This window comes from Scyliorhinus torazame, unplaced genomic scaffold (genome assembly GCF_047496885.1).
Source record: "Scyliorhinus torazame isolate Kashiwa2021f unplaced genomic scaffold, sScyTor2.1 scaffold_971, whole genome shotgun sequence".
Classification (NCBI taxonomy): Eukaryota; Metazoa; Chordata; class Chondrichthyes; order Carcharhiniformes; family Scyliorhinidae; genus Scyliorhinus; species Scyliorhinus torazame.
The window spans coordinates 1-7,775 of record NW_027308698.1 but is presented as its reverse complement, the minus strand read 5'-3'; positions in this window follow the sequence as shown (position 1 = coordinate 7,775).

Here is a 7,775-nt window from a genome sequence, read left to right as displayed (position 1 = left end):
GTGGGTGGGGTGTAATATTGGGTGCCAATTATTCAGTGGATGGGGTCCAATATTGGGCGCCAATTATTCAGTGGGTGGAGTCCAATATTGGGCGCCAATTATTCAGTGGGTGGAGTCCAATATTGGGCACTAATTATTCAGTGGGTGGGGTCCAATATTGGGTGCCAATTATTTGTTTGTTTGGGGTGTAATATTGGGCACCAATTATTCAGTGGGTGGGGTGTAATATTGGGTGCCAATTATTTTGTGGGTGGGGTCCAATATTGGGCACCAATTATGCAAGGGGTGGGGTCTTAGATTGGGCACCAATTATTCTGACGCCAATCTGGTACCAATGCAGAATGATTGCAAAAATGTGAGGTGCAGAGGGATCTAGATGTTCTCGTACATGATTCAAAGAACAATACTGGACAGGTCCTTCAGCCTTCCAAGCTTGCGCCGATCATGATGCCTGTCTAAAGTAATACCTTCTACACTTCCTGGGTCCGTATCCCTCTATTCCCATCCTATTCATGTATTCATCAAGATACGCTTAAACGTCACTATCGTCCCTGCTTCCACCACCTCCTCCGGCAGCGAGTTCCAGGCACCCACTACCCTCTGTGTAAAAAAACTTCCCTCGTACATCTCCTCTAAACCTTGCCCCTCGCACTCTAAACCTATGTCTCCGAGTTGGAGTTTATGCAGGAAATGGAGTTTAATGCAGAAAAGTGTGAGGTGATTCATTTTGGAAGGAATAACAGGAAGACAGAGTACTGGGCTCATGGTAAGATTCTTGGCAATGTGGATGAACAGAGAGATCTCGGTGTCCATGCACATAGATCCCTGAAAGTTGCCACCCAGGTTGAGAGGGTTGTTAAGAAGGCGTACGGTGTGTTAGCTTTTATTGGTTGAGGGATTGAGTTTAGGAGCCATGAGATCATGTTGCAGCTATACAACACTCTGGTGCGGCCGCATTTGGAGTATTGCGTGCAATTCTGGTCGCCGCATTATAGGAAGGATGTGGAAGCATTGGAAAGGGTGCAGAGGAGATTTACCAGAATATTGCCTGGTATGGAGGGAAGATCTTATGAGGGAAGGCTGAGGGACGTGAGGCTGTTTTCGTTAGAGAGAAGAAGGTTAAGAGGTGACTTAATTGAGGCATACAAGACGATCAGAGGATTGGATAGTGTGGACAGTGAGAGCCTTTTTCCTCGGATGGTGATGTCTAGCACGAGGGGACTTAGCTTTAAATTGAGGGGAGATAGGTATAGGACAGATGTCAGAGGTAGGTTCTTTACTCAGAGAGTAGTAAGGGCGTGGAATGCCCTGCCTGCAACAGTAGTGGACTCGCCAACACTAAGGGCATTCAAATGGTCATTGGATAGACATATGGACGAGAAGGGAATAGTGTAGATGGGCTTCAGAGTGGTTTCACAGGTCGGCGCAACATTGAGGGCCGAAGGGCCTGTACTGCGCTGGAATGTTCTATGTTCTATGTTCTAAGTATGTTAGCCTTCGTAGCGAGAAGGTTTGAGTAGCGGAATAGGGATGTTTTACTGCAATTGTATCGGGCCTTGGTGAGGCCACACTTGGAGTATTGTGAGCAGTTTCGGTCTCCTTCTCTGAGGAAGGATGTTCTTGCTATGGAGGGAGTGCAGCAAAGGTTTACCAGACTGATTCCTGGGATGGCGGGACTGTCATATGAGGAGAGATTGAGTCGACTCGGATTATAATCATTGGAGTTTAGAAGAGTGAGAAGGGATCTCATCGAAACTTATAAAATTCTAACAGGATTTGACAGGGTAGATTCAGAAAGAATGTGGTGGGGGTGGGGGGGGGGGGGAGTCCAGAACTAGGGGTCATAGTTTGAGGATAAGGGGTAAACCTTTTAGGACTGAGATGAGGAGAAATTTCTTCACCCAGAGAGTGGTGAACCTGTGGAATTCACGACCACAGGAAGTAGTTGAGGCCAAAACATTGTGTAATTTCGAGAAGGAACTAGATTTGCTCTTGGGGCTAAATCACGACTTGCCAATTTATAAACTCAATGCCTCGGCCGATGAAGGCAAGCATGCCGTATGCCTTCTTGACTACCTTCTCCACCTGTGTTGCCCCTTTCAATGACCTGTGGACCTGTACACCTAGATCTCTCTGACTGTCAATACTCTTAAGGGTTCTACCATTCATTGTATATTCCCTACCTGCATTAGTCTTCCAAAATGCATTACCTCACATTTGTCCAGATTAAACTTTACCTGCCACCTCTCTGCCCAAGTCTCCAACCGATCTATATCCTGCTGTAGGGGCACTTAGCACAGTGGTTAGCACTGCCGCCTAGGGCGCCGCGCTGAGGACCCGGGTTTGAATCCCAGCGCCGGGTCACTGCCCGTGTGGAGTTTGCACATTCTCCCCCTGTCTGCGTGGGTCGCACCCCCACAACCCAAAAAGATGTGCGGGTTAGGTGGATTGGCCACGTTAAAATTATTTTGCACAGTTCTGGTCGCCACACTACCAGAAGGACGTGGAGGCTTTGGAGAGGGTGCAGAGCAGGTTCACCAGGATGTTGCCTGGTCTGGGGGGTGTTAGATATGGGGAGAGGCTGAATACACTCCGACTGTTTTCATTAGAAAGACGGAGGTTGAGGGGTGACCTGATAGAGGTCGACAAGATTATGAGGGGCTTGGATAGAGTGGATGGGGAGGCACTCTTTCCCAGGGTGGAGGGGTCAGTCACCAGGGGGCACAGGTTTAAGGTCCGTGGGGCAAAGTTTAGAGGAGATGTGCGAGGCAGGTTTTTTACGCCGAGGGTGGTGAGCGCCTGGAACGCGTTGCCAGGGGAGGTTGTGGAGCCGATACATTAACGGCCTTCAAAAGGCACCTTGACAAACACATGGATAGGACGGGTATAGAGCGATACGGTACAAGGAAGTGCTGAGGGTCTTGGCCTCGTGCGGCATCATGACCGGTACAGGCTTGGAGGGCCCAAGGGCCTGTTCCTGTGTGATGCGACCATCAATTCACGCGAGACAGAGAGTTGAAGTGAACAGTGGCTAGAATCGACTAGACCAGTGCCTGCCTGCGACTGGTCTGCTAGTGAGAGCCGCCTACAGGGAAGCTGCTCTTTATACCTCCCCTCAAGGGGGCGGAGCCCACAAGGGTACCAAAATGATACATTCCGTGCAGTACAGTACAACGGTCCATAGGTGGAGCCCACATGGGCAACAGCGTGATACAATGTGATGCAGTGGTGAATGGTTGGTACAATACGTTCACCACACTGTGTTGTATTGTTCTTTGTTCTTTCTATCCCCTGAAGGTCCTCATCGCTGTCACAGGAAGGTTAGTGTGCCTGTCCAGGAAGGAATTAAAAAGGCGAATTAAAAGTTGCCAGGATGTTGCAGCTATGGATGAGGGGGGAGCTGAGTGAGGTGTAAAAAATTATGAGGGACATAGTGTTGCTAACTTTTGGTTGGTTCAATTGGCTCTATTTTATAACCTTTGCTCTCGAGTCGCCAGGTATCTTTATGATGCCGCCACGAGGTTCAAGTTCAAGTAATGATCAATAACTCAACACACCAATTCGTAAGATTCAAATCAAAACACATTTATTATACACAGTCAATCGCTACTCATGCATAAACTCTACTTTCTAGGCTATTTCTATAACTAACAGGCCTATACTTAGCTTCGGACTGGCCCACCAGGTCAGGGGAACAAATGGCCTTTCGTTCGGGTTCTGAGTCTGCGGGATTCAAAGCTGGTACAGATTGGTCGCTAGGAGCGCCTATCTCGTAGCGAGCGTTGACTTTGAGACTTATTTGCTTGGAGGCAACAAGACAGGTCACTGTCAAGGGTTGGTCCGAGCTGCTGAGTGACCCTGCCAAAGAAGGACGATTTGAACTTGGGGGCTTTACTTTATAGTCCCCAGGGGCTTCCCGCCCTTCGGGGCGGACCCCGTACCTGGTTCCAAGTGATCGGACTACTTTCCGATCACTTGGATCGATTTCTCCAATGCTGGAGCTGTTCCCTGATCGCTGGGTGGTCCCTAAGTGTCCGTTGGCCTTCCTTTGTCTTGGCTCCTGCTGGCGCCGAGGAGTCTGGCTTGGCTTTATTTACCTTAACTGTTGCCATTGTGCCTTGGAATCGCTCATTACTATGGAGATAGCTGCTGGTTTCAATGCTGTCTGGTTGTTTTGCAGGTTCCAATATACATGATTCCTGTATTTGCTAGTCTTTATTTGTGGTCACTATTTTGGAGATAGTGACCACAATTCTGTGACTTTCACTTGAGTAATGGAGAGGGATAGGTGCGTGCAACAGGGCAAGGTTTACAATTGGGGGAAGGGTAAATACGATGTTGTCAGACAAGAATTGAAGTGCATAAGTTGGGAACATAGGCTGGCAGGGAAGGACACAAGTGAAATGTGGAACTTGTTCAAGGAACAGGTGCTACGTGTCCTTGATATGTATGTCCCTGTCAGGCAGGGAAGAGATGGTCGAGTGAGGGAACCATGGTTGACAAGAGAGGTTGAATGTCTTGTTAAGAGGAAAAAGGAGACTTATGTAAGGCTGAGGAAACAAGGTTCAGACAGGGCATTGGAGGGATACAAGATAGCCAGGAGGGAACTGAAGAAAGGGATTAGGAGAGCTAAGAGAGGGCATGAACAATCTTTGGCGGGTAGGATCAAGGAAAACCCCAAGGCCTTTTACACATATGTGAGAAATATGAGAATGACTAGAGCGAGGGTAGGTCCGATCAAGGACAGTAGCGGGAGATTGTGTATTGAGTCTGAAGAGATAGGAGAGGTCTTGAACGAGTACTTTTCTTCTGTATTTACAAATGAGACGGGCGATATTGTTGGAGAGGACAGTGTGAAACAGATTGGTAAGCTCGAGGAAATACTTGTTAGGAAGGAAGATGTGTTGGGCATTTTGAAAAACTTGAGGATAGACAAGTCCCCCAGGCCTGACAGGATATATCCAAGGATTCTATGGGAAGCAAGAGATGAAATTGCAGAGCCGTTGGCAATGATCTTTTCGTCCTCGCTGTCAACAGGGGTGGTACCTGGGGACTGGAGAGTGGCGAATGTCGTGCCCCTGTTCAAAAAAGGGACTAGGGATAACCCTGGGAATTACAGGCCAGTTAGTCTTACTTCGGTGGTAGGCAAAGTAATGGAAAGGGTACTGAAGGATAGGATTTCTGAGCATCTGGAAAGACACTGCTTGATTAGGGATAGTCAGCACGGATTTGTGAGGGGTAGGTCTTGCCTTACAAGTCTTATTGAATTCTTTGAGGAGGTGACCAAGCATGTGGATGAAGGTAAAGCAGTGGATGTAGTGTACATGGATTTTAGTAAGGCATTTGATAAGGTTCCCCATGGTAGGCTTATGCAGAAAGTAAGGAGGCATGGGATAGTGGGAAATTTGGCCAGTTGGATAACAAACTGGCTAACCGATAGAAGTCAGAGAGTGGTGGTGGATGGCAAATATTCAGCCTGGATCCCAGTTACCAGTGGCGTACCGCAGGGATCAGTTCTGGGTCCTCTGCTGTTTGTGATTTTCATTAATGACTTGGATGAGGGAGTTGAAGGGTGGGTCAGTAAATTTGCAGACGATACGAAGATTGGTGGAGTTGTGGATAGTAAGGAGGGCTGTTGTCGGCTGCAAAGAGACATAGGTAGGATGCAGACCTGGGCTGAGAAGTGGCAGATGGAGTTTAACCCTGAAAAGTGTGAGGTTGTCCATTTTGGAAGGACAAATATGAATGCGGAATACAGGGTTAACGGTAGAGTTCTTGGCAATGTGGAGGAGCAGAGAGATCTTGGGGTCTATGTTCATACATCTTTGAAAGTTGCCACTCAAGTGGATAGAGCTGTGAAGAAGGCCTATGGTGTGCTCGCGTTCATTAACAGAGGGATTGAATTTAAGAGCCGTGAGGTGATGATGCAGCTGTACAAAACTTTGGTAAGGCCACATTTGGAGTACTGTGTACAGTTCTGGTCGCCTCATTTTAGGAAGGATGTGGAAGCTTTGGAAAAGGTGCAAAGAAGATTTACCAGGATGTTGCCTGGAATGGAGAGTAGGTCTTACGAGGAAAGGTTGAGGGTGCTAGGCCTTTTCTCATTAGAACGGAGAAGGATGAGGGGCGACTTGATAGAGGTTTATAAGATGATCAGGGGAATAGATAGAGTAGACAGTCAGAGACTTTTTCCCCGGGTGGAACAAACCATTACAAGGGGACATAAATTTAAGGTGAAAGGTGGAAGATATAGGAGGGATGTCAGAGGTAGGTTCTTTACCCAGAGAGTAGTGGGGGCATGGAATGCACTGCCTGTGGAAGTAGTTGAGTCGGAAACATTAGGGAGCTTCAAGCAGCTATTGGATAGGTACATGGATCACGGTAAAATGATATAGTGTAGATTTATTTGTTCTTAAGGGCAGCACGGTAGCATTGTGGATAGCACTGTTGCTTCACAGCTCCAGGGTCCCAGGTTCGATTCCGGCTTGGGTCACTGTCTGTGCGGAGTCTGCACGTCCTCCCCATGTCTGCGTGGGTTTCCTCCGGGTGCTCCGGTTTCCTCCCACAGTCCAAAGATGTGCGGGTTAGGTGAATTGGCCAATGATAAATTGCCCTTAATGTCCAAATTGCCCTTGGTGTTGGGTGGAGGTGTTGAGTTTGGGTAGGGTGCTCTTTCCAAGAGCCGGTGCAGACTCAAAGGGCCGAATGGCCTCCTTCTGCACTGTAAATTCAATGATAATCTATGATTAATCTAGGACAAAGGTTCGGCACAACATCGTGGGCCGAAGGGCCTGTTCTGTGCTGTATTTTCTATGTTCTATGTTCTATGTTCTTTGCCTGTGTTGGCTGAATTTCCCTTCAGCCTTGGCGGTTCTCCATTTTAAGTCGGGAAGTGGCCAACTCAGGTGGCTACAATAGATAGAGTAGACAGGAAGAAACCTTTCTCCTCAGTAGAAGGGGGGTCAATAACCAGGGGGGGTAGAGTTACGGAAAGGGGCAGGATGTTTCGAGGGGATTTGAGGCAAAGCTTTTTCACCCCAGAGCGTGATGGGAATCGGGAACTCGCTGCCTGAGAGGGTGGTGGAGCCGGGAACTCTCACAACTATTAAGAAGCGTTGGGATGAGCACTCGAAACGCCGCAGCGTGCAAGGCCACGGACCATGGCGAGATTCTCCGACCCCCCGCCGGGTCAGAGAATCGCCGGGGGCTGGCGTGAATCCCGCCCCCGCCGGTTGCCGAATTCTCCGGCACTGGATATTCGGCGGGGGCGGGAATCGCGCCGCGCCGGTTGGCGGGCCCCCCCCCCCTCCGCGATTCTCCGGCCCGGATGGGCCGAAGTCCCGCTGCTAAAATGCCTGTCCCACCGGCGTAGATTAAACCACCTACCTTACCGGCGGGACAAGGCGGCGCGGGCGTGCTCCGGGGTCCTGGGGGGGGGGGGGGGGCGTGGGGCGATCTGGCCCCAGGGGGGGAGCCCCCACGGTGGCCTGGCCCGCGATCGGGGCCCACCGATCCGCGGGCGGGCCTGTGCCGTGGGGGCACTCTTTCCCTTCCGCCTCCGCCACGGTCTCCACCATGGCGGAGGCAGCAGAGACTCCCTCCACTGCGCATGCGCGGGAATGCCGTCAGCGGCCGCTAACGCTCCCACGCATGCCGCGCCCGGAGATGTCATTTCCGCGCCAGCTGGCGGGGCACCAAAGGCCTTTCCCGCCAGCTGGCGGGGCGGAAATTAGTCCGGCGCGGGCCTAGCCCCTCAAGGTTGGGGCTCGGCCCCT